At 42.4% G+C, this 25,147-nt stretch overlaps 1 protein-coding gene across 1 annotated transcript in view; it reads right to left on the reverse strand.

The window, feature by feature from the left end:
• Positions 1 to 25,147, reverse strand: part of LOC308145614 (zinc finger MIZ domain-containing protein 1-like) — a 114,159-nt gene that overhangs the window by 82,169 nt on the left and 6,843 nt on the right. The window contains exon 2 of the mRNA XM_080517083.1: positions 860 to 952. The gene's annotated coding sequence lies outside the window, so the exon portion shown is untranslated. The remainder of the gene's footprint in view (positions 1 to 859; positions 953 to 25,147) is intronic.

Raw genomic sequence — 25,147 nt, forward strand, 5'->3', positions numbered from 1 at the left:
AAGACACTCGAGCACCACGGAGGAGGACGCATGTCAGTGCAAACACAGCCGTGGACTTTAAATCACGGCAGCGTCGGGGGGAGGCGGATATCCATTTCAAGTGACGAGCTTCGCTCGATCCCAGCTGTGACATAATGCGTTCTGCGAGAAAGTTCAGCATCGGCGCTAAACAGGGAGGTCCTGACTAAAACCCTGTAAGGTTCTGGGATAACAAACACAAACAAATGTCAAGCATGCATGCATAAATACTCTCCGTTCCCATTTTACGGCATAATATAAACCACACCTGTTCTCCAGTGTATAGAAGATTAACAATGTTGTCATGAAGCTGGTTAACACAATTAACACGTTAGTTAGTCAGGAAACTACATTGGTAATTATAATGTTTGCTAATCCAGACTATTTCCTGTCTCAAAACAGCAAAAAAAACAAAACAAGTTACTAACACTTTCTGTCTGTGCTGCCCTCCACTGCCAATGTCAACAACAAAATAATTTATTAAAAATATGTATTATTCTATTGAATTGAATCACAAAAAAACTACTTAAAGGGACAATAACCTATATCCACAAAGCATTTTTCCAACATATGTATTTGTCCACAAACTTCTGCGTTTTGGCTCTAGTTTTCTGCGTAGCCATTATTGAAGTAAGTAATGACAAAAATTAAGTAACACGTTTTGTTTTTTTTGTTTTTTTTAAAATGTCAGCTAAGACTGTTAGTGCAAAGAAACTTTGTCAAGGTATAAAAAGTATGAACAATTTTTATGTGGATGCGGACTTTAAATTTGTGTGCACAATTTAGAATCGCCAACAACTTGCTTGGCGTTGTTGCAACATAAATGAATGAAAGTACTCACCTGCGTTGTTTTCAGCTCTTGATTCGTGACCGAAGAACCCCCCCACCCATTCACACACCAGGAGGAGAAACACTCCAGCGCCTTGTGTCTTCACTGAGAAAATCAGACAAAAGAGGAGGAGAAAAAAAAAAACAGTCAGTTTTACGTCATCAACCAATTTTCACACATTGAACTGTTACATTTGCATTTTCCTCTTCTGGAAATGATGATCGTGATTTGATTTCTCACGGATCCCTTTGGGCTTCGAGTGGCATTTGCCGTCTGCACCTCGGTTAACGTCGCCGCACTTCTTCACCAACCAGGAGAAGCTCCTTCACGCTCTCCCGCCCATGAAGGATGACTCAAAAGAGCAGCCGATACTCCGCACGACCGGCATGGCACCATAAGCATCCAGCGCGCACCAAGTTCACTGCCGCGACACATTCACAATCCACTCCCAGTTGACGGATAAGCCTATTAGGACAGTGCCTTCACTGTAGCTTTAACACTTAGCCTGGCTGGCAGAGCCAGTGCCTGAGCCCAGTGTCATTCAGACGGCTGGAGATGACCACATTACTCCACAAAGTGCAAAAGGTTACAACCCACGTTTGTGGAAAAAAAAGAAAAGAGTCCAGTTTAATCTTGTTAAGTATTGAATTGCCAGAATACAATGCAGCACTAAATCATTTAAAAACAGAATGTAAAATTAACTAAATGTTTCATTTATCTTGCTCAGGCCGCACAGTTCAAAATGGTGTCTCATCGACACTCGCTCGAGCAAGCAAGCACAGAAGCTTAATTTTCTTTAATGAATTCATCATTACGAGCAGACATTAATACGAGCACCGTAAACACAGGCCAGATAAAGATGTAATTAAATACTCTGATGATTGGATGAAGCTGCTCTGAAAGACCACAAATCTCAAGAATAGGTTACCTTTGGATTAGAGATGCAGGTAAACATGGGATACTGTTGAGTACTGCAATCAATTTGAAATTAAAAAACATTAAGTCAATGTTGTTTCAAAGTTTGCGCTTTGAGGTTGTTTTTCCAATTAACAGTGCTCTTTCTCTTGCCCCAACGATAAACCACTTTTTCCACTTTTCCATTGATTTTTGTGCTTCTTACTATTTCTTTGTGATTTTTTTCTTTGCATATCATGATAGCAGCTGTCAATCAATAAATTTTTTAAGAATAGTTAATTTCACAATTTTTATGAATTAAATCGTGGTTCATCATACTTCTCTTTCATATTGTGTCATTCAGAATTTGCAGTGCATTACTGCAGTTCAGTCAGTTTTTTTGGGTGATATTTTACATTTTGATATGTTGAGCAGTCCGACGGCACATGGTGAAATGTGTTCTTTTAATGCAGACTGAAGGTCATTTTAAAGTGAATAAAGTGGAAATAAAGGTATTCTTAATAAAGGAAACTAAGCAAGAAGGCTATATTGCAAAATAAACATACACAATATGGCAAAATACTGACTTAACTGCAATAAATTGTGTTTCAAAGTACGCATTAATAACAGTCCTGCCATTATATATGCCAAGAGAACGAGCACTGTAATTCAGAAAAAGGAAACTTGATACATCCGGAAACACCAAGAAATGACAATAATCTATTTAAGTGTTTGTACTTATTGCAAATCATGTTGTTATTGTAATACTTGTGATCATTTTGGTTTAATTGCCCGGCGTCCTTATTAGAAAGTCTACTGTTATGATTTTCTGTTTTACACCGACGAGTCGGTTTCTGTCCTGCAGCCTGTTTTCCTTTAACTCCGTCCTTTGCTCAGAGAGCATGAGGCTCATTTTTAGAGAGTCAAAGAAAAAAGTTGGAGGGTGACAGCAAGCATTTTTTTTTTTTTGTCACTCTTCAAACATTAAACTATAAAATGTTCAAAGTGCTGCATGAAGCACAGAAGAAAAGAATAAAAATAGCTTGATGGCATTTGCTTTAGCTTTGTGGATCTGTGTGCGTGTGTGTGTGTGTGTGTGTGTGTGTGTGTGTGTGTGTGTGTGTGTGTGTGTGTGTGTGTGTGTGTGTGTGTGTGTGTGTGTGTGTGTGTGTGTGTGTGTGTGTGTGTGTGTGGAGTGAGCAACAAAAGTCTTGCTGTATTCTGCAAGAGTATCATTTTCATCAGGCATCTGCTTAGTGACACACTGCATGCTGGCCATTTCTTCCCCCAGTCAGATCTCCTCTGGTTTCTCTTCAAGCTCATGTTTTGGTTGACAGGACAAGGCTAATGCTCCAAATATAAAAACTGTCTAACCACAAGGTGTATTTTCGCATTCAGCTGGAGAAAGCACTCCCTTGTGCTTTGCACTTCTTTTTTTTTTTTTTATGATTGGAAGATTTTTCAGGCAGTGTTTCTCCTTCGTTGGAAGTGCCGCTTTCGGAGAAGAAAAAGTGGAGGAGCGCTGGAGGCTCAGTGGGTCGGCAGAGAGGAGGAGGAGGAGGAGGAGGAGGAGGACGAGGAGGGGTTGACGCTGGGTGCCTCCTTTTTAAAGCCAGATTCTCCCCAGATACCTCGGTGCTATTCATCAACAGCTTTTCCAGGGCTGTGAAAAATCAATGTGCTCTGCACTGCAAACAGTTCATAATGACGGGGGATGGAGGAGAAGAAAAAAAAGAAAAGAAAAGAAAAGCTCAACTGCAACAGAATTGATTTGTTTAAGTACAATAACACGGCTCTGCAGCGTGGTGAGGAGGAGGCTGGAGCCCAGACAAAGACTGACTGGCAGTATGAAACCACAAGCAGTAATTGATAAACTACTAGCAAAGTGCTAATCTGAAATACAGGGCCCAGTTATCTAATTAAAATTGTTTTTTTTCTTCTTCCTCTAAATAACTGCTCGATAGAGGAAAATCCCTCTCAAGTGACTGGATATTTGGGTGCAATTCAACACTCCAAACTGTTTAATAGTGTGTCCATGCACAGATATGGAACTTCCACACACACACAAGTTATCTGTCATTTTGGCAAAAAGTCACAAACCTATTCAAAGCACATGCAGAGAGGGTTTGATGTCGCATAAAGCCAACTCATCAAAATGTTCAAAAGGTGACACTAAGTTTCTTCTCAAAGAGGTGGAACAAAAAAGAGAGAGAGAGAGAGAGAGACTTTCACAAGGTGAGATTTTCCTCCTGATACTGCAAAAAAAAAAAACAGAAGCCCGGAGTAAATTGTGTCAAGACAGGGCGGCACAATAAAACATTTCTCCCTGCCACTTTTAAGCCGGCCACAGAGGTGCATTTATCATTGTTATTATTCCTTCAGAGAGGCCCTCCCAGGTTTAATTGGGTCCTCATGGAGTCAAAATCCCCGCTGCTGCTGCTGCTGCTGCAGCCACCAGAGCCGGACAGGCTCATTCCTTCCTCCTCAGTCAGCCGCGAGTTTTTACTGGCTGCTCGAGGAACAGTCATCCTGTGTAAAGTGGCTATGAAACCCACCGCTGAGTCACTGGGGTGGACGGAGCTGGACACCACCCGCTATGCTTGGAAAAAGGTGTGTGTGTGTGGGGGGGGGGGGGGGGGGGGCACCTGGGGATACTCTCTCACCTGACCTACCTCTTAGCACTATGTGTGTGAGTGTGTGCAGGACGCCCCCGTGCCTGTGCCTGTCCACCCCAGCAGCTCTCGGGGGCCGCTATCCCCGCTGGGCCACATTTGCATTTTAACTGGTAAATACAGTCAGATTTGAATGCATATGGACATTAAACAGGTGGAACAGTTGGGGGGGGGGGGGGATTCAAGAGATTTTTTTCAGGTCTCAATGAAAACAATTAGCAAAGGTGACAAAAAAAAAGCCAAGGCAAAGCTTTGATTTAACTTGCATTACCTGCGATTAACATGCTGTTTGCTGAGCGGAATTAACGACGTCAGTGTGATCCTTCTTCATCTTCTTCAAATATGCTTCAGAAACTCTGCAAATTCACCTTTTTTTTTTAACTAAATTCATTTTGACAGTAATGTAGACACTGAACTGAGTTTTTTTTATTATTATTATTAAATAAAGGGGACAGTCTAAATCATACATGCATCTTGTCAGGAAAAGCCAGATCTGAAACTTCTGACCTCCCTTTCACCTCCCTCAGCAGCGCTCGACTTTCACTTGCCCCTACCTTGGCACAGAAATCACCACATGTCCTTCCTGTTGTTGATACGCTCAAGACACGCAAGATCAACCAGGATACGCATCTCTGGTTTTCAAAAGACATCTGACAGAGACACTCGAAAGTCAAAGGAGAAAAATTGGAAAGGCGAATGTGAGGATGACAATCAGGTTGTGTGTAATGATTTCCAGGGGAGAAGCAGATAAAAAAAAAACTGCTTCACAGCCAGTTTGCTTCCATATACAGTGAAAATGTGATTCCACAAAAATTCATTAAAGGGATACTCTGAGTGCTGCTGTGTAACACTTTAATTGGGATGGTTTAATGAAATTAACCTTCAAGGTTAATATCGCCAATCATTTAAATGATGTGCTTTGTATCAGTCAGTGTTGATCTGTAATGAATGAATCATTTCAGAATACTTCAGTCAGTTAATTATGGGTTCTTGGTATATGGTTTATTTTATTTGAACAGCAATGTAAACTTTGACTTTGGCCTTATTCGCTGTTATAGATGATGCATGATTTACACTATGCTGGGACAACATAATATAGTGGTCTGAGTTTTTATTCATAACAAGAACGTTTCTGGTTTGAACCTATCACGTCTTTCTGATTTCACCCTATGTACAGGCCCCCCCCCAAAAAAAAAAGAACATTAGTAAAATCCTGTATATAGAGTTAAACTGCATGTTCTCTGCTTTCAAGTTGTGTGCATCGGGGATGATTTACGATGAATAGCATCATGAGTGACATCACATTGTTTCCTCGTCCAGACAGATTGAAGCATTACAGCAAATAAATCAGAATTTGGCTGTATGGGACATGAGCCACCGCCGCATCAAAAGACGAGCAACAGAAGAGATTCAGAAGACTACAAAACCTCCAAAGGGGTACAACACAGAAAATAATTAATGACGATATCTGCAAAGACATGGGGATCCAACTGAGAAAATGCCTCTCACCACCACAGCGTCGCTGCTGGAGGCTGAGCAGGTCTGCACCTCATTTTCAAACAGACACATAAACAATGAAAACAGACATTGTAAATTAGTGTGTGTAAAGCAGTGGTTGTCATATACATGCTTTAATGTAATCACTAATCGAGTACATGCATTACCATTTAAAGGATTGGTTTGAAATGAAGGTTAATGGAAACTATGCATTTCATCTTGTGTAAATGAGGCAGTTAAGTGACTTAATGGTCACAGAGTTTTATAAAGTACTCTAGTCGGTTGGTGTACGAGAGAAGACACAGGACATATATACTGTCTGTACTACACACACAGTGCTGTTCTCAGAGGACGTTCATATGACATGAATACATCAGACGGACTAACACGCCATTACGTGGCAAAGTCATCAGCACGAAGTGCATCGCCGCCATGAACGGGTGCTGTAGGGATGATTACAGGTTTAGAGATAATGGTTTTCATCGTGATACATTTCGAGGGCATGAGACGCCAGCTCAGTTAGCGCCCCGCTCTTGTCTCTGTACTGATTAACACAGTCGCCGGCGCCTAGTTAACCACTGCTGCTGTAATTATGTGGAGCCTCAGACACTGATGCACGTAAAAAAAAGGTACGGTTGCATACATGTTATGAGTCACATGATCAGCAGCGCCACAACTTCTAATTACCTGTCTTATGCATGTAGATGCAGGCAATTTCCTACCTGCTGTGCAACAACGTCCAAATGTATTTGCCCTCTGGCATCAATTGCAGAGCAGCTCAACATGCTTCACCACTGAAAAGCCTTTTTTTTTTTTTAACCAACTTACAACAACAGTTAATTTTGAGGTCTATTAATATTAATAGGGTGTTTATATTAAGACCGTGTCTTCGTCACAACAACACAGAAGCCAAGCATTTAGCCATAAATAAACACCACTAAAACTGAAAGGGAATCTTTTCTAAATGTATGTAATGATCCCTGTGTGAGAAAGCTGTGAGTTCTCATACAGCTTTAGGGCTGAACCAAGAAATCAATCTCCACACTGTGATGGATGCTTGCGACAGCAGCTTTGGGTAATAAATGAAGTTGAGGTCTGGCCACACCAAAACTGCACAGTGTGGTTTATAGGCTGGTCACTGTGAATCAGGCGGTGCTGTCTGCTGGTCCAAGCTGCATTTTTACTGAGTGTGTGTGTGTGTGTGTATATATATATATATATATATATATATATATATATATATATACATATATGCTCGAGGCCCAAATATTGAAAATAAAAGCAGAGTTTCATGTTAAATACTTCAGGTTGGTTTTTTTGGGGGGGTTTTTTCAGTGCCGATGAGTGAGCTGATGCTCTTCAGTCCTGCATGAATTGATGGCTTCAATACTGTTTCTCCTCCTACTCCTCTCTCTATAGTATATCTTGTTTCAAAAGCCAGCGCAGCCCAAGAGGGTGCTTGTATTTTTCTTCCTTTGTTTTCAGTCTTCCCCTATCAGAGCAAGAAGGTGGTAGCAACTCCCACGAGGGAGGTAGAGATAGAGGTGTAGGCTGCTGGCAGAGAGCGAAAGCAAAGAAATTCTGTACCGTCTGACCACAGACATAAAAATGATGCCGCCCCCCCCCCCCAAAAAAAAAAAAAAAATCTCCCCTTACTCTGTCCTGCTTCATCTGCAAAGCAAATCGTGTGCCCCGCAGCCAGTGGTTCCCCTTCGGTCACCTGCCTGTTCCCACTGTTTCACCAGTCTGAGAGCTGAGGAGGTTTTACTGCAGGTGAAAGACTTCATAATCTAATGAAGACAAGCAAGAGCAGGAAACGGAGGCAGATCCTCCAGCCAACTGCAGAGGAGAGGTGGGTGTAATGAGCCCTGATCTGTCACAAGAAAGAACCTGTATTTGCATTTTCGGCCCCATTCTTCATCTCCCTCCCTCGTCCTTTCTTCCTCTGTCTAATAATAAGAGGGAGAAGAAAAAAAAAAAAAGCAATGTGAAAAAAGAAGGGGGGGTGGGGGGGTAGCGGACATATACACAGAGGAATCCAGGGAGGAAAAAGAGAGCACATTACTACTGGGAGGGAAAATGATTAAAGGCGGAGATGAACACAATCTGCTGGTTCCAGAGGAAAGGGGAAGGAATTTCCAGAGCCAATAAGCGAAGCATCGCAGGAAGACCTGCCTCTCCCTGCTATTCAACCATGACCATGCTGGCTGAAGCACATTTTCTCCCTCCACCCTTTTACCAGAGCTCATGGGAGGCGTGTTTCAGGCACATTCAGTGATTAGCAGCTCTGGAATATTGATTCTTTTTAAATACTGCTACCTTCTAATTATAGGAAATATTACAGATCCGATGCGTGAACATGCATGTGGGATTGCTGTGGGGCCGATTGTTGCAGTTAACCAGGTATTACATTGTTAGGGCGAGTCGGTTGCTAAGGGCTCTTGAGGCAAAATGGGCAAAGAGAAGGAGAAAGAAAAACAGCAACATCAATAATGAAGTGAAGGAGACGGGGGAAGAAAACAAAGCCGTTCATAACAAATGAGAAAACAGGCAGAGCATCTCATTGCAGCAACGCTAACGACAATCAATTAGCAATTCCTCATGATCTTGGGTGCGTCGGAGTATAAGGTGTCTTAATGAGTCCCATTTCCATTAGCAGCTCGACTCAAGAGGCATAAGGAGGAGGCTGCTTCCACCAGCTCCTCCATCTCAATGCCTAATGACTGCAAGAGTGGATTACTCCATCAATTCCTCGCTTCTCTTTGTTTATCCCCTGCGTAAATAATGGTCAACCATTACAATGCATTAAGCGGGCCACTCTACACCGAGCGAGTGAGAGCGAGAAAGAGGAGCACAAGTGCTCCGCCGGCATCCTCCAGTGATCTCCGGGAAATCGGCTAATACCCACCATGCCATGTGGCAGGAGGGGAAAGGGGGGGCACGAGCATCTGACACTTGATGGGTATTTGGCTGGTTTTCACACGCGAGGTATGACTGGAGAGGAAATGCAATCACAAAGGAGAATTTAATCTCGCTAACGTCGCATCGGGGCAGCCATCTTGCTTTGACGGGTCAGATCAGCCAACGTGAGACTTTAAACAAATAACAAATAGGCCACTAATATAAGCTGCTGCTTACTACGACTACCAATAGTTGCTGCAGATTGCAAGAGCAAAGGACAAATCGTGAGATACTTTATGAAGAGTGCTAAAGTCTAGGTACTTTCACTTTGTGTGTGATGAACAAAAATAATAACACGTGCATTAGGCCCTCTTTCTGATATTGTTTCTGCATTTGTTTACTTGATTTCGCCGTGATGCGTTTGGCTGGAGAGCCGTTAAGCACAAAACAAAATGTGCTACTATAGAGCTGGACATGTGGATAGAGGAATTTATCAAATATATTAGGAAAAATACTACAAATAAATCTGAATTTAACAACTAAAAGAAACAGGAAGTACAGGAAATGATCTGTCACAATATCAATGGGAAATGCGGGAGAAGAAAAAGAAGAAAAAAAAAAAACAACGTTCAGAAAACACTGCAGAACGTAATAAGGTACGGCACAGAAAACAGAATAAAATTCGCACATAAAAGTCATTGTGTGCCAGCTGTGTCAATGTCTCTCAACACAATAAAAGCAGCAGCTCCGCTAAAAGCTCAGCCAATATGCAACTCCTTTTCAAACGTGTTAAAACCAATCAGAAACAATACAAACATTTTCAAACGTTGTCCATTGTACATAAATCCATAAGGATAATCTCCCAATATTATGCATAGGCACACCAATAAGAATCAGGTCAAATGCGATATATTGTTAATGTTTGTTATTTTTGCACATCTCACAGATATATTCAGTCCTGTGGGTGGATCAGCTCCCACGTGTGTACATGCAATATCAAGTTTGCACCCATTTTTATACACAAAGACCTCGAGATTCCCGACTAAGTGGTTTAGCTCCTGAGGCTTCTCATCTGCCTAAAACTTTTACTGATGAAGAGCCTACAGGGACTACTTCTTCACTGGGAAGTATCTGGTAAGATGTGTGAATTATTCATTTCAAACAATTTAAAGCTTTCTGCTTGTGTTTAGCATCACAAATAAAATGCAACAGGCCTCCAATAAATCTCACTATGATCTCGATGAACTGTCTCTTCGACTACTTAGTTTAGCTCTCTTACAATAGCATTTGTGGAATTCATATAATCATATGTATTGATAAGGACAGTTATAGATTCCAATGAATGGATTTATGTCTCGTGAAGTCAACACTACCAACAGGAGCTGATTCGAGCCACACAATTCAAAGAATACACTCATGTTGCGACGCTTTTACCTTGAATAGAACCAATCAATATTTCATCCGAGGCTCCATCACTCCATTTCTATTTTTCTCTCTCTTTCTGGCACTCTCTGGTTTGCCTCCCGTGTCACAGCACCGGACAGGATAAAAATTAAACGCATCAGCAGAAAAACACACAAGTGGAAATGATCGTGCCGCTTTGGCCACTTGGGTCATGAATCCAGCTAACTGTGCTTATCACAGGCTGCTGCTATTAGTCTTAATAGCTGCGGTGACAACCCGCCTTCAGAGGAGATGGGTTCTGCTTCCCAGAGCTCACCACAGACAGGTGATTCTCATCTGTGGTCTCTTCATGTGTCATAGTGAAAGGCAGCGCCGACTGGGGAATGTCTTGTCGGCTTATTGGAGCAAAACTTCAGAACCAGGCCGGCCGTCACATCCACCAGAGCCGTATGTTTTTTTACACACGCATCAATCAGCTACAAAGCAATAAGATCAATTAAAGCAGGTTTTAATTTCTCACATAATGACATCCACATTATTCTGAATTAAACTGTTTATTCCTACTTATATACAAAGCTGTCCATGCGCTCTTTGTTGACTCAATTGGTACCAACAGTTATTTCTGGTAAGCTTTCACAGCTTTATATCTGTTTCCAGACAAACAGTACTCAGGCCCAGTGGGGACTTACCCCAAGCAAGGACGCCAAATAAATACAAAATCCTAGAGCAAGACTTCATTCATATAATGTACACATGAAACTTACCAACAACTTTATTACAAATGGCTTGGTAAGGCAATTTTCTTCAGTTTTTGAGCATCTTGCAGCTTGTTGTTTCATGCCATCCTCACTTCCAGCAGCAATAGCAGGTACATTTTCTTAACATATCTGTGTTCATCACATGCTGCTGCCTGATCATACAACTGGAAAAGTTTTATGACCATCACAGACCTGAAAGTGCGCCCACTGACGATCACTCACGTTAATATGTCTGCAGGAAATTAATCTCCAATTCCTTTCACTTTTCAATCTTGTACTGCTTAAAAGAAAAAGAAAAAAAACCTATTGAAACTATTCAACATATACCAGTTTGTATTCCATTGCAGTCCTTTTCTCTTGCTTAATTAACCTCAGTTTTTCTCATTAGATGACTACTCCGTGACCACAGTGCAGGAGAAGAATATTTCCAGGGCGAAAATGTGTATGTGGCATAATGTCTAACAGGGATAAATGAAGTAAAGGTTACTTGCTGCGGCCTGTCAAGGAGCCATGCTGCGATGCCATTGAATGGGACCCACAGCCCTAGCCGGGCTGCAGGGACAGCGTGGCAAAGTGAAAGTGTTAAGTTTAGTACCTTACAAAGTGAAACCACATGAAAGGAGTACATTCAATAGCAGAGGAGAAGTCAGCCTGCATCAACACCCCTGCAGAAAAGAAAAGGGGAAAGAAAAAAAAAAAAAACATTGAACAGACTGAACAAGTCCGTGCTGCCCTTTAGCACGGAGCCAGACAATCACTGTTTCGAAAACAAATGTCAGGACGTCTTTTCAGCCAGAATGTTTTCCCACGAGTCGGAGTGATCCTCCACCACTTTGCTCCTTCACAAACCAACAAGCTTGTGACTGGGACCATGTCAACATGTTGCTCTGTTTGGACGGGAGGGGGTCGGGGGGGGGAGGAATTACTTTGATCCACTGTGAGGCATGTCTTCCTTTACTGTCGAGAGCCGGCTTTAGAGTGGGCGTGAAGACACTTGTGCATCCACACAATGGCACTTTGAGCCCAAATAAAAGAAAACTCTACTATTTCAAAGGATTCAGTGGTATATAACCTCTAAACCAGGAAGAGACAGTGGAAGTGGCAGAAGCTGTTGCGGAGGTGACAATATTTCACAAATATGAGGTAGAGCGATATTGGGCAGGACAGGTTGTAGCTGCACGGTGGCGCGCAGAACAATGGAGGCCTGTGCTGATTTCTGGCCTGAACAATGGCAGGATGACATGGAGTCTGACAGAGACACGCAGAACAGCGGGGTCTGCGCTGCAGACAGGAGGAGGCAGTTTCACAGAGAAACGGCACTGCCAAAAAAACATCTCCTGATCTTCCTCTTTCCTCTATCCAGTATCTTTTATGTGTTTTGGCACCTCTGGCACTCGTAACTCAAAAGTGAACAGTAAAAACTTTGAGCACCACCGTGAACACAACCCTGTGGAGTGAAATCAGCCCGTTGCTGCAGAACAATTGGGCATGAGCTAAATAAATCCTCACTGGAAGGTGCCACTAGTTTCCATCCAAACCGAGTGCAAATTTCACCCAACTTTTTGGGAATACTGACAAAAGCAAACACGGGGAAAAAAACATGCTTCTATTGATTTCTGTCATACAAATACCACAAGTGTATTGCATCAAGATAAGCAGTTGGTGATCCTAATTCTCCAGTTGGAAACCATTAAACAATTGCAGAAGGAGCAAGCACAATGTGAGAGCATTAATTATGAGAGCTAATACAACCTCAAACAATGGCAAACCCAGTGGGCAAAGAAAAATCAAAATATGGCGTCTCTGATTGTTTTAGATATTAATTTGAGGAAGAGTTAGTAGTCCACCCAAATCTGAAGATAGTTTTCAACCTTGTAGTCTAAAAGTCATCCGACTTTCTTCGATTCCAAACAAGTTAGTCAAGTTTAAAACCTGCAATCATTCAATAGTTCATTGAAAATCTAGCTTTATAGATTTATTATGGAGTAAATATGAAAAGTAGACAGACACACAAAAAGCCAAATTCAACCAAACCAGCGAGACAAAATGACTTGTCAGTGTAATTGAGCTGTCAGTCGATATATTAGCAAGATAAAACTTGAAGAAATGCAAGAAAAAAAAACAATAAAAAGATAATGTGGGTCACAGAACATACCAAAATAGAAAAAAAGGCCACCAACATAAAAAAAAAAAATGGTCATGCAAAATCCAGGAAGTAATAAAAATCTTTTGTCTCCTATATGCCACGGAGGGCGCTCAAAGTGCTCTTCATTATTAATGTCCTAAGAGCAGGATTTGAAACAGCTTTGCTTCTCTTATCAATCATTTATTTGCTTTCCACTGAACACACGCCGATCCACCAGTGTCAAATCAGACATGAAGTGGCCGGAGAAGCGCCGACCTGAGGTCTTACTTTAATTAAACGCGGCCACCACGAGCGTCAAGCACCTGCTTGCAAAACGATCAACAGTCCTGCACAAATGCGGGGCTCCCGAGTAATCTGTAACGTGTCGGTCATTCAATATGTGACACTCAAGACTCATAAATTAAGAATGCCACGCCAGAATCTATTTGTGCTGAGTCGTCGGCGTGGCCGTGCGTTTTCAAGAATACCTCAACTGTGAAGGCTGGAGATTGAATCTGAGCAAAACAACGTAGACGCTTCAGTTTAGGTGAAACAGAAAATAGCAAGCGTGCGTGTTCAGCACAAGCCGCTGCCTTCTCACCTTCCCACCATGTCTGAACAAGATCCCATTTCGCTGTACTGCAGCAGGGCGCTTGGTTAACAGCAAACATAATCAAACTTTGTGGTCAGTCCCTCCGTGGAGTAGAACTGAAAGCGTATCATGCAGAGCTCTTCAGTGGCAATCTCCAATTACCTTTTTGCGCACAAGTGTTCACCGCTCCGGAACTTTTCCATTTCATCAACTAAGCTGCCCTCGTCGAGAGCCAACCAGCAGCAGCGGTGGCAGCAGCACAGCAGACCGTGTCATCCATGCACAGCAGGAGGACCCTTCCCGGTTACAGAGAGTCCCTCGTTTTGTCTGGGAAAAGATTCATGTCTATACAAACCACAGGTGCAGTGAGGGTTTTCTCAAAGAACCACAGTGAAAAGGGGGCCGGGAAACTCCCCCCCCCCCCCCCCCCTTCAGCTCTGTTTGTCACAATTATTCGGTAGGTCAACTTTCCCCTGGTCTCATTAAGAGGTAAAACAGTGAGGCTGGAAAAGCCGCCTCTTTCTAACACCCGCAGGAAATGTTTCAGCTCGCCTCCACGTGCTCGGAAAGCCACTGATGCAATCGTTGTGCAGCCCTCACAATGGATTTGGGAAACAAGAAGGAGGGATTATTTGATGCAACTTCCACTCAAGAGGCCAATTCAGCCTGACAAATCAATACCAATCAACCGGGAGATGACAGGAGATGAAATTCCTGCTGCTGCAACCAAATGCCCATGTAACAGAGGACGAGGAGGAGGCAGAAACCTGCACTTTCACAGTGGGAAGTAATGGAGTACGTGTACAATATTTGACCAATAAGTATTCTTCAGTTGACTCAATTATTTACTGTGGAAATTCTATGTATCAATTTGTAGGCTTCAATATTACAGTAATACATCATATTAAACTCTATGATGCATTTTGACTGTTTAACCTCAACAACGGCTCAGAATTATTAACATAGCTACAATTCGATATAAGCTATACCATCGAAATATTCTAAATCCCTTTCGAATAGGGAACAGTTTGAATCAATGACTATGAAGATATGAATATTGGCCATAAATGAATATACAAACCAACAATTAGCCAATTAACCAATACATACATAATTAAAAAAAAAATAATGGGTAAACATAATTTTCCATTTCAAGGAGGTCTTTAATAGTTTGGTCTGACTCTTATTTAAGTCAAGCATCTGAATTCTTTCAGCACCGCTGCCCAAAGCTCATTACAACACCATGCAAATTGTTAATCTGCAGCATTAGCCATGTTGACAATATCCAGCTCGGGCTGAGTGCAGCCTGTAGAGGGTGTCTTTCATCTGAGGCGAGAAACAACAAAGAGCGTGAGCGTTTCGTGTTAACGGGAAACATATATTTAATGAGACAACCACTGCAATCTCCGCCGCCATGCTAAGAGAGTCTGACCCCCGCACACCACGGCTTGGCGCTTCTGCCAAGCGGCGGTCACGGCAGTCTAGATGAGGCCAAGCGGCAACGGGGGCCTTCCCCCGAAAGCTCTTGTAATGCACAAGGAATTTGGTGCGGTTTCCTCGGAGCGGAGGGGAAACGCATGAGTGAGAGTAAAGAGGGGGCGAGATCCCCACAGAGGTCAGAGCATGTCCCCGGAGGTGTCGGGGAGAGTAAATGGGCATGACTGCAGTACACGGGGTTATACCCGCTCGCCTCCCTCCTCATCTTCGCAGGGTGCGCCACGCCGACTCGTCCCTCCAAGCACCTCAAAGCGAGAAGCTGCACCAGCTTCACTCATACCGGAACGGGAAACTGCCGTCAGGCTTCAGGCAAAATAACCACCTTACATAAGAAAGAAAGGCAAAAAAAAAAAAGAAAAACAACTTGTGACGTGGACAAAGATCTGCGGGAGATCTGAGGATGGAGGATGTTACAAGTCAAAAGGATGAAGCTCGTTTGATGACTGGAGAGACGACTGCTGGTTGTCTGCACGGCTGGCTGAAGGCTGACACCAGTAGAAAGAGCCATGAATATTCAGTGGCCAAGTAAATGAGGCAGATAGCACTTGACATGTTTAACATCCACCTTTGGCACCTTCCCTCTGCAAGCCAACAAGGTGAAGCAGCAGAACAAATATGTCGGTTGTTTGTGGGCGTTAACACTCCTGCTGATGAATTGGATGCTTCCCGAACAAAGAGAACGGATTTCTGTGGGCGAGCGACATCAAAATAAGTCGGACTGTGAAAAACAATCTGATTTTCTCAGTGGGATCTCACTAAACGATCGTATTTTTGAGACCGGCATTAAAAATTAAAAAAAAAATAAAAATTGCAGCCTTACGCCTTGCAATATGCTGACATTTCCATTCTTAGAAAAACATGTTTCCCCCAACTATAATCCCTGCTGGTATCAAAATGTTTGCTCTCTAAATATTTACCAACCCAGAGTCACATCTAAAGCTTAACACAGGCACCTTGAGACTTCCTTTTTTTTTTTTTCTCCAAGTGTTGTATCCCAAAGGAAATGCAGTGAAAGCACTACAGACTATCTTGAGAGTGTGTAAGCTATCTGAGCACACAACGCATTCATCCAACACCTCAAACAGCTTCGAGAAGGAAAGGAGGGGGGGGGGGGAGTTAAAAAAAGAAAAGGGGAAAAAAAAACCTGCCGCCAACAAACTGCACTTCTTAAAAATCACTGTTGTCTGTGTCAGAAACAAGTGAGGACTTATTTTGTTTTGCATATGCAGGTTTTACACCAAATGAAGGTAGCGCATGGTAAATGTGTTACTAGGATAGGCAAAGTAATGCAAATATTTGCTCTTCCAGCGCTCACCGGGCTTCTCCAGTAGACCGACATTGTTAAAGACATAAATGAGCAGCGTGTGTCGCTCCAGGGCCTGAAAGGTGACTCGAAAAAAGTTTCTTGGACAAAAGGTTTTTTTTTCTTCTTCTTCTTCTTCAAAATATTCAGAGTCACGTTTCACGCCCAGAGACTGGAGGCTTGAGGAGCAACGCTGGTTGAGCAATGAAGCAGTGTTTGCATGAGGTGACTGGTATCAGCTGATTCTTTCATGTTTCACAATCATGTGTCTGCAGCGGCGTGGCTGGCGGGCTTCATACGATCGCATTCACTGCTGGTGTATAACAGGACTTGACACCACTTATTCTGGTCAAGTAAAGTTGCTTCTTGTTTTTTTTAATTTCATGTAAATCGTCTTCTTCACAGTAACTGGTTTTCAGATTGCAAACCAACAAATTTCAACAAATCACACAACCTTACATCTCGGATGCACATAATTACTCAGCTAAATATATGAACATCTGCTCCTTGACTTGTCGGCATTTGAAATTATTTATATCGCCTATATCCGAAAACTCCATCTTTATGTTTGCATGTATACAGACGGGAGTTTAATGTCACAGTATGCGGCAGAAGCGTCATCAGCATCATACATGTGCGACCTGTGTTTACAGTTTGACTGCTGTGAGGACAATCGACGCCGCTAAAGCAGCGCTTGTTTTTGTGCAAACGCCGCTGGCTTGTTTACATTTACAATCACAAATGCTCTATTACGTCGAGGAGCACAGGCTTTATGCTTCTCACCACGTTGCCATCCACGGGTTTGTCGCTCTTAACAAGGTTTTAATGCATATTTGTGTGAATTCATTTCTTTTCAAAAATGCTCTGTTGTGAAAAATGTTATATTGGAAAGCATAGCGAGCGAACTGTCTGTTTATGTAAGTACCCGGCTTTGTGTAAACGTGGGCGTACTCCCAAATTATAACTTTCAGATAGGGCTGGGCCAAAAAAATCCATTTAATCGAATTTGTGGCTAAAAAAGACTTTTATTTTGCAAATTTGTGTTTTTTTCTAATCAGTTTTAATTTGGTATTTTACGCGTTCTGTTCTGCCATTTGTTGTGGGTTTCCGTACATACTGTTGCACTTTTGCTGAAACCTGGGTTAAAGTTTGAATTTGTTGAACGACAGAGGCTCATTTACTTTTTTTTTTTGGATCCTTTATATGCATGTTAACTCTGAGGACAGTCACAGCAATAAAGTTGCACTTTTGACAATATATCTGATGTCTGCAGTCATTTTTAAGTGCATTGTGAAAAGAAAATACTACTTTCAGATGACTTCAGCAGCATTTAAAATGTGATTGTTGAAGATGATGAGTAAAGGTTTGAAGACAGTGAAAGACAATGTTTCCAGGGATGATGCTTAATATACTTAAATGAATTGTGTAATATTTTGACTGCCTTTTTGGGATTTTTCCTTTTTAGACAAGTCGACGGGTCTTAATTAAAATTTCTATTTAGTCAATGAGGAAATTAGTCTCCAGGAATATCAATACTTATAACCATGTAACAGAATGAAAAACACGAAATGTCTCAGAATGTGTAAAAAAAACACTTATCAAAATTCTGGCTCATGACAAATCATTTTAGCTGTAATTATTGCTATTACTCCCCTGATCCCCCGCTAATCCACTAACAAAACCTTTTTATGTAATAAATTCTGGTGTTTTTATTGAAAATTCAACAAAATGAGCATGTTTCACCGAGATGAGGTTCTCTGCTGGCTTCTTATTGCTCTTTGAAGAGGCCTTCTCGACCTAATCTAATCGCAGAATCATTTACAATTACTGATAAACTCTTGGAGAAAGTTTTCAACTATGACCACCAATCATTTAAAAACAAACAACTTTGATCAATCAGTGGATTACATAGGTCAACTCAAACAAGCAAAACAGCTTTATAATTACAGCTTAATAACACTTGTAATTTTGGTGAAACTTGGTGGGTCAGTGGGTCGTACGATATCACACACAGACACACAGACGTCTCTACGAAAGAGACCTTGCATAAAAGGAGAGCTTGGTGCCACTGAACGAAACACAAAGTCGCACACTCATACACTAACCACCTCTTACCCAACCACCACCACCACCACCACCGAGCGCCCTGCCTCCTGATAGCTGGCTTGCCAGGCTCGCCAGTGCCGCTGACGGCTCCGTTTGCACAACCGCTCCATTGTTGCTGTGCAGAGTGGACAACTGCACTTTGGACCTTTCAGTGGGGAAAACCTTTTATTATGTTTCCCTTAAGGGCATCCACTGTGGTTTATCTGGAACCTGCCAACCGCACACACTTTAAACACTGCATTAAGGATATCCAAGGATAGAAAACATAAACAGTAGTTCCTGCGTATCTTGTGCCACTGCTGCTGCTGCTGCTGCTGCTGCTATTAAGTACTGCACAGACAGTTTGCCCGGCTGCTGATTTTTCCGGAGCTTAAAGTCTCATAAAAAGACGGCTGAATTATCTGCGTAGCTGGAACCTGATCCACTGTCGACTGACCTTTTCCGCAAAGCAATATTAAACATAATAGTTGGGCTGAGTTAAGTGATTGCAATTTATGAGTCCATTTAACTTGATTCAATATTGGACAAATGATTACCTCTGTGAAGTAAAGCTTGCATACACAAAAATAAACCGTCCACACGCAAACGCAGAGCTTTATCAATCTTAACAATCAGCTCAGTGTCTGTCTGCTGCAAGTCTGGCTCAGCGGAGGGCTGAACAGAATTTTAAAAATGCATGACAAGACGAGAAGAAGTCAAGGAGGGAGGAAAGGTTGCATATTTAATACACAGATATCCTTGTTTTTTTTTTCCTTTTGTAGCTCGAGCTTCATCAGACGAGACTTGATGTGTACTAAATAAAATGTTGCCTCTGAATCTGGTCAACCGGCCAAATAGATCAAGTGTATCAAATCCATTTTCCTGAGTGCACCGAGGAGGTGTCAAAATGAAACATTTTCAATTTAACACCGTGAGGTCCAAGATTCCTTCATCTCGCTGTAGAACAAGCTGCTTACCCTGCAAAAACAGGCTGCAACATGTTGCTAAGTGTGGCTCCGGCTTTAAATTAGCCCGACACAATCCACATATTTGATTCACTGTGCAGCCGGAAAAAGAGTTGCATGACTTTCAGGCATCCAGCTCAGACTATAAAGAAACAATGTAGCCTACTTTGCACACTCCTCACTGCTCTCTTTTCAGCCACATCCTCTTGGATTTTATGACTCTGGTTAAAATGCAACCATTAAATATTCATGTGCGAAGGCTTTCACCCGTGAAGCAGCTTCTCTCTCTCTCTCTCTCTCTCTCTCTCTCTCTCTCTCTCTCTCTCTTGAGAGAGAGAGAGAGAAACTTTTTGATTTTAACTGACAGGAGCTAAATATTAAAAAAGAAGCTTTGGGAGTTCAGCAAAGTGTAGACTACTCTTTCCCAATATCCTCCTCGGCTGATACGAGCCTCGCCTTCTTGGCTTTCATCCTCATTGTTCTTAAAAATTTCACACTGTAGTGAGACTTGTAGAGTAAATTAACATGACAATACAAACTGTGGAGACTAATGAAAATAAATACTTGGTCGCCGAACAATGACGTTGGGGGGGGGAAATTGATGGTTGACAATCAGTGTGAAGGGAAGACTGTGAACATTTCTGAGTCATCTGCAAACATCACACCACATGCTTCATAAAGTGTATCTTTGAAAAGTGCTGCTCATTAATTTTTCACTTGTTGTTTTGGCTGTTTATTATGCAAAACATTTCCCATCAGCGGCAAAAGTAATGGCACAAATAATTCATACTTTCCCTCTTAAAACTCCTGGCATGCCAACATCCATAACACACAGCGGCAAGTTAGAGTGTCTCCTTAAAGATTAAGGACGATATTATGTCTTCAGGTATAGACGGCGGCATAAATGAGGCTCAGATGTGATTTTGCTGCAGTGAACATTAGGGAAATGTTTGAAGGTTTATTTGGGTAGATGTTATTCGCATACAAATCGCGTGGATGCAACATTCCGGGCTTCTCCAAACAAGCGATTTTCAAGACAAATGAAGCAACTGCTCAGACATGTGAGGCTTCGCGTCTCGCCTTTGTGTGCTGGAGGTGGCAGAACGCATGTACGACGACCCGCCGCCACGAACCCATCCGACCGCGACACGGTGATGAGGGAGGAGCAAAGCGAAGCCCAACAATCGCAAATGTTTGTGTGGAGAAGTTCATTCGTTCCGAACTAATCTTTTTAGTGATTTGAGAGTAACGATTCGTGCCGCTCGCTAATGAATGTGGAACTCAACCAATCGTTAGTATATTTATGGGTAAAATTGTGTCAGCTGAGTGCGGCGCGCAGTCCATCACTATCTGAGCTCAGACAATGCAGAAGTGATTCGTCTTTCATCAGCCACCAGTGTCTCTTGCTCCAGCAGCTGATTGAGATAAATCAAAAGGGTTTTGGGCTTTTTTTTTTGTTTCCGCCTTTCTACTGCACCAGTTTGAAAGAAGTCCACTCGCCAGAAACAGAGTCAAACTTTCCATCGCTGCTCATTGTCGTCTTTGATCCCAGACAAATAAGAAAACAAAAAACAAAAAACAAAAAGTGGGAGACGGCTTGTGAATCACCAAGGCTTTCACGGGTGTTCTTACACTTTTTGGAAGGCTGCCCGGTCCTCTGAAAGAGCTTTCTTCAAAGCAAACGCCAGTGACATTACCCATTCTCCTCCCAATTAAAATTTATTGAGAGCATCCAGAAAACACCGTGCAGCTAATATCATGCGCCAGTAGCTTGTCACAAACAAACAAATACAGCGATCACACGGACACAAAAAGACAAAGCCTTTGTCGGCCTTTTGAGTTCATAACCAGCATTTAATCTGCTGTAATGATTTACAATATGACAAGTCGGGCAAAATTTACTGTGACAGATTGAATGGGACCCAACATAAATATAATTACCGCTCACATGATCTCCCCCACTCCCCTCCGGTGAAGACAATTCAGCATATAACAGCCTCCAGTGATGTGCTTTTTCAATTTGCTCCTCGACATGTGCAGATGTTCCCCAAAAACACCAACATGAACTCAAAAGTCAATAACGTTTGAGGATTTTTAAGCGTCTGAAGTACCAGCGTGTCACTGAAAGGTATGTTGCCATGATGTGGCTTTTCATCTCAAACATGACTGATGCAAATTTTAAAAAGGGATCATTTGCTGAATTACCGAATTACTAGAAAACCAAAAATACACATGTTTCAAGGCATTTGCTGCAGTTTTCTCCGTTTCTGTGATATCATTTGCCTTGAGAGTATAAAAAACAACTTAATTATGCAGTTAGAACGGATAGATTTAATTATTATCTGGCATTTAACAACTAAATAATTCATGTCATTATGAAGATAATGATTTTCTAATTAATTAGAAAAACAGAGAAATACCAGCTCACCAAGTTGAATGTATATTTGTTTATAATGAGTACATTCAGTATTGGATTGTACTGGATTATATTAGATATTATTTTGAACATCAGAAAACGTCTTTTGCGACTTAAAGAAACCAGAAAAAACTTTTATCTCGTGTGCCATAAAGGAGCTCAAGTAATTCACATTCTACAAAAGCAAAAATAGACAATAATAAACTGTGTCGTCTCGGAGAAAACCGTCTCCCTTCCCAGAGAAGAGTCGTAAACTATGTGAGAAGTTGCAACACATAAGGGTACTTCTCTGAGAAAACCCCATTGTGGGCCCTCCCCATCCTCTTGGCCAGTCCAGATTAGGTTTCACATTCCTACCACACACACACACACACACACACACACACACACACACACACACACACACACGCACACACACAGCAATAAAGAGCGAGGAGTCGGAGAGGTGGAACGAGACACAGACACTTTTGTTGAGACATTTTTGACCTCAGACTATTTCATCTCACTGATGATGTTTACACCATGAGTCAAGCACAAGGATATCTTCTCCCTTGTTCTTCATCCAAGACGTGAAGGCTCATCCCTACCCCCACCCCACCCCCACCCCCACCTCATCCACACCCCCTCCCATCACCCTCCATACTAATGTAACACACATTAGTGAAACCAGCCGCGCGCTGCGTACATCCATGGTGACACGAAGGATGCTGGGCCCTCGGGTGAGCCATCTCTCTCCATCTCTCGCTCGCTGTTTTCCCCTCTCCCTCTTGCTCTCTCTCTCTCCCCCCCCCATCCCTCCACATGCCAGGCACATCACGGGCGCAGCCTCGCACCACAGCGTCTGTGACTCAAACATGCCCTCCTTTTAGAGCAGATGGTCAAAAATAGCGTCCACTGTCAACATTTTTGTAAGCCGTGGGACCCGTTGGGCCACACACCGTTTGCCAAGAAGGAGTAGGGGCGCAATATCTGTGTACGTGTGTGTGTGTCTGTGTGTCTTTGTGTAAAAATAATCTGGTCAGTTGCAGCTTTTCTCTGTTTGATACTGACAAAGCAAGAACACCCCGTTGTTAGAAAAGCGCTTATGCAATCGCCACCTATAAATAGGAGTGTGAAGTGTGGCTGCATATGTGTCCCACTGTGTGTTTACATCCAAACAACACTGGCCAATTAATTAGCATCTATAATCGGCACGAGTTGCTGTTATGATATCTGTGATTACTACGAGTGGAAGCCAATCTCTTCCCCCTGCGACCGCGGCCGCTGTGAAAACGGGACGGCCCGCCGGCCAGCGGACGAGGGAACATAAGGAAATAGACAGGGCATGTTTACAGAAGAGTTATTTAAAGTCACCGCTGGGACGCTGCAGCGCACGTGGCAACGGGCCATATTTATGGTCACCGAAGTGCTGTTTGGATATGGGAGCACATCTCATTTCCTGATATTACAGTTCATTCAAAGACACATTTACCTGGGCGCCTTGTTAACGCGCAGCAGATTTACACACTTCCCTGTCCGTCTGAGCAAGGTGAGCGTTCACATTTACAACATATTAACACTGCAAATGCCTTCACGTAAATAAAGACAGTCAATGTTGCTCCAAAATCAATGTTTAAATAAAAGTTGCTTTGTAAACAAGAGATTAAATAAACTAAATGAAGTGCACATGACACAGGCAATACAACTGATTCCCTTTTGTATTGTTTACTGTCGCTCAATGACACCATGTTGCACACTACTTTTGATGAAGACATCTATCAATGCTATGCAGCGATGGGTTCAACTTACTTCTCAGCCATCCACAGCACTAGTAGTTTCCAACATGGCCCGAGGGGAAAACTACCTGGCCATCCAATCATTACATTATGTTGGGTTTACCCGAGTTTGTAGGCCTTGGTGGATTTATCTACTTTGCGGGAAATTAAATGCTCTGTTTCTTTAGCTACAAGTAGTGCATGTTTACACCACAGCCAACAGCCACCTGAATGACTTCAACACCAGAAAATATTCAAATATAAGGAGGCAAGATCATAGTAACCATGCAAATACATTAAAGTCACAGTGTTGTTGATCCCAATCAGCTACAAACATTTTAAACATAATGACAAAGCGGCATGTCCGACTGTTTCATGTGCAATTTCCTCCAGGATTATACATCTGACATCTTTCTGTCACTGCAGAGCGAAGCGCAAACCAGAAGACGTTCTGTTTTTTTTTTTGTTTTTTTTCCGCATGGCTTGGATGTAAAGGGTTAATGTATTCCATCCTATCCAGTGCCCAGACCTCTGCCGTGGTCTTCTTTCACAGCCCACAGCTGTCACGTCAGTGTATCAGCTCTGGTTCGTGATGCATGCCTTGCACCTGGGTAACCGACCGCACACAGACAGCGTGTTAGCATGAGGGTACAGTGTAAGCCGACACACACACTGGCTGTGGGTGTGGTGTCACCGCTGTCTGCACTTCATCATCAGCAAAGACTGTTTTTGTTTGAGCCGGCTGAGGGGGAAAAAAGTGCAATCAGGTCACAAAACAGGCAAAAATCTGATTAAATTAACAAGCCAGTTAAGGCTCCACTGATAGCAGATGAATGGAAAAGCCAGTAAACAGATGCTGAATGGATTAGGTAATTAAACAGTTGATCACCAGCTGTAACCAGCTTCTCAACTGTGAGTGTCTTTGCAGCTTTTCTGTTTTGAAAATCAAAAAACATTTGAGTTTCAGACTGTCGCGTGAGCAAAACAAGCAATTCAAAGGTATCACATTGGGCTGTGGCAATTTGTGAAAGTCTTTTTTTTCTATGTGCTGATTTTATAGACTGAACAACTAAATGCTTCACACAGACAAAAAAAAAAAAATGGCTGGTGATGAATAATAAGCGGTCAGACAATTTTCATTGGGATTGACACGCAGACATGGCAGAAAATGATCCAACATGAGGTTAAATAACAGCTTATGTGGATATCAATTTAAAGGGTGTTTTTGTGCCTGAAACTGGCACGGATCACAAGGCTAATGAATGGAAAATGTTGGCTATCTCAAGCAGGAACCCGCCTGTTAGCTCCGAGTGTAGAACTGCCCATTAACTCCAGTGATCTGGTCGGAGCTCTGGATTTCATGAACGCCGCAGATGGCTGTGCACGGTTCACGCTGCTCCGCTGCGTTCATCACTGAAATATGCATCTCGCTGACGT

This window comes from Blennius ocellaris (genome assembly GCF_963422515.1).
Source record: "Blennius ocellaris genome assembly, chromosome: 21".
Classification (NCBI taxonomy): domain Eukaryota; kingdom Metazoa; phylum Chordata; class Actinopteri; order Blenniiformes; family Blenniidae; genus Blennius; species Blennius ocellaris.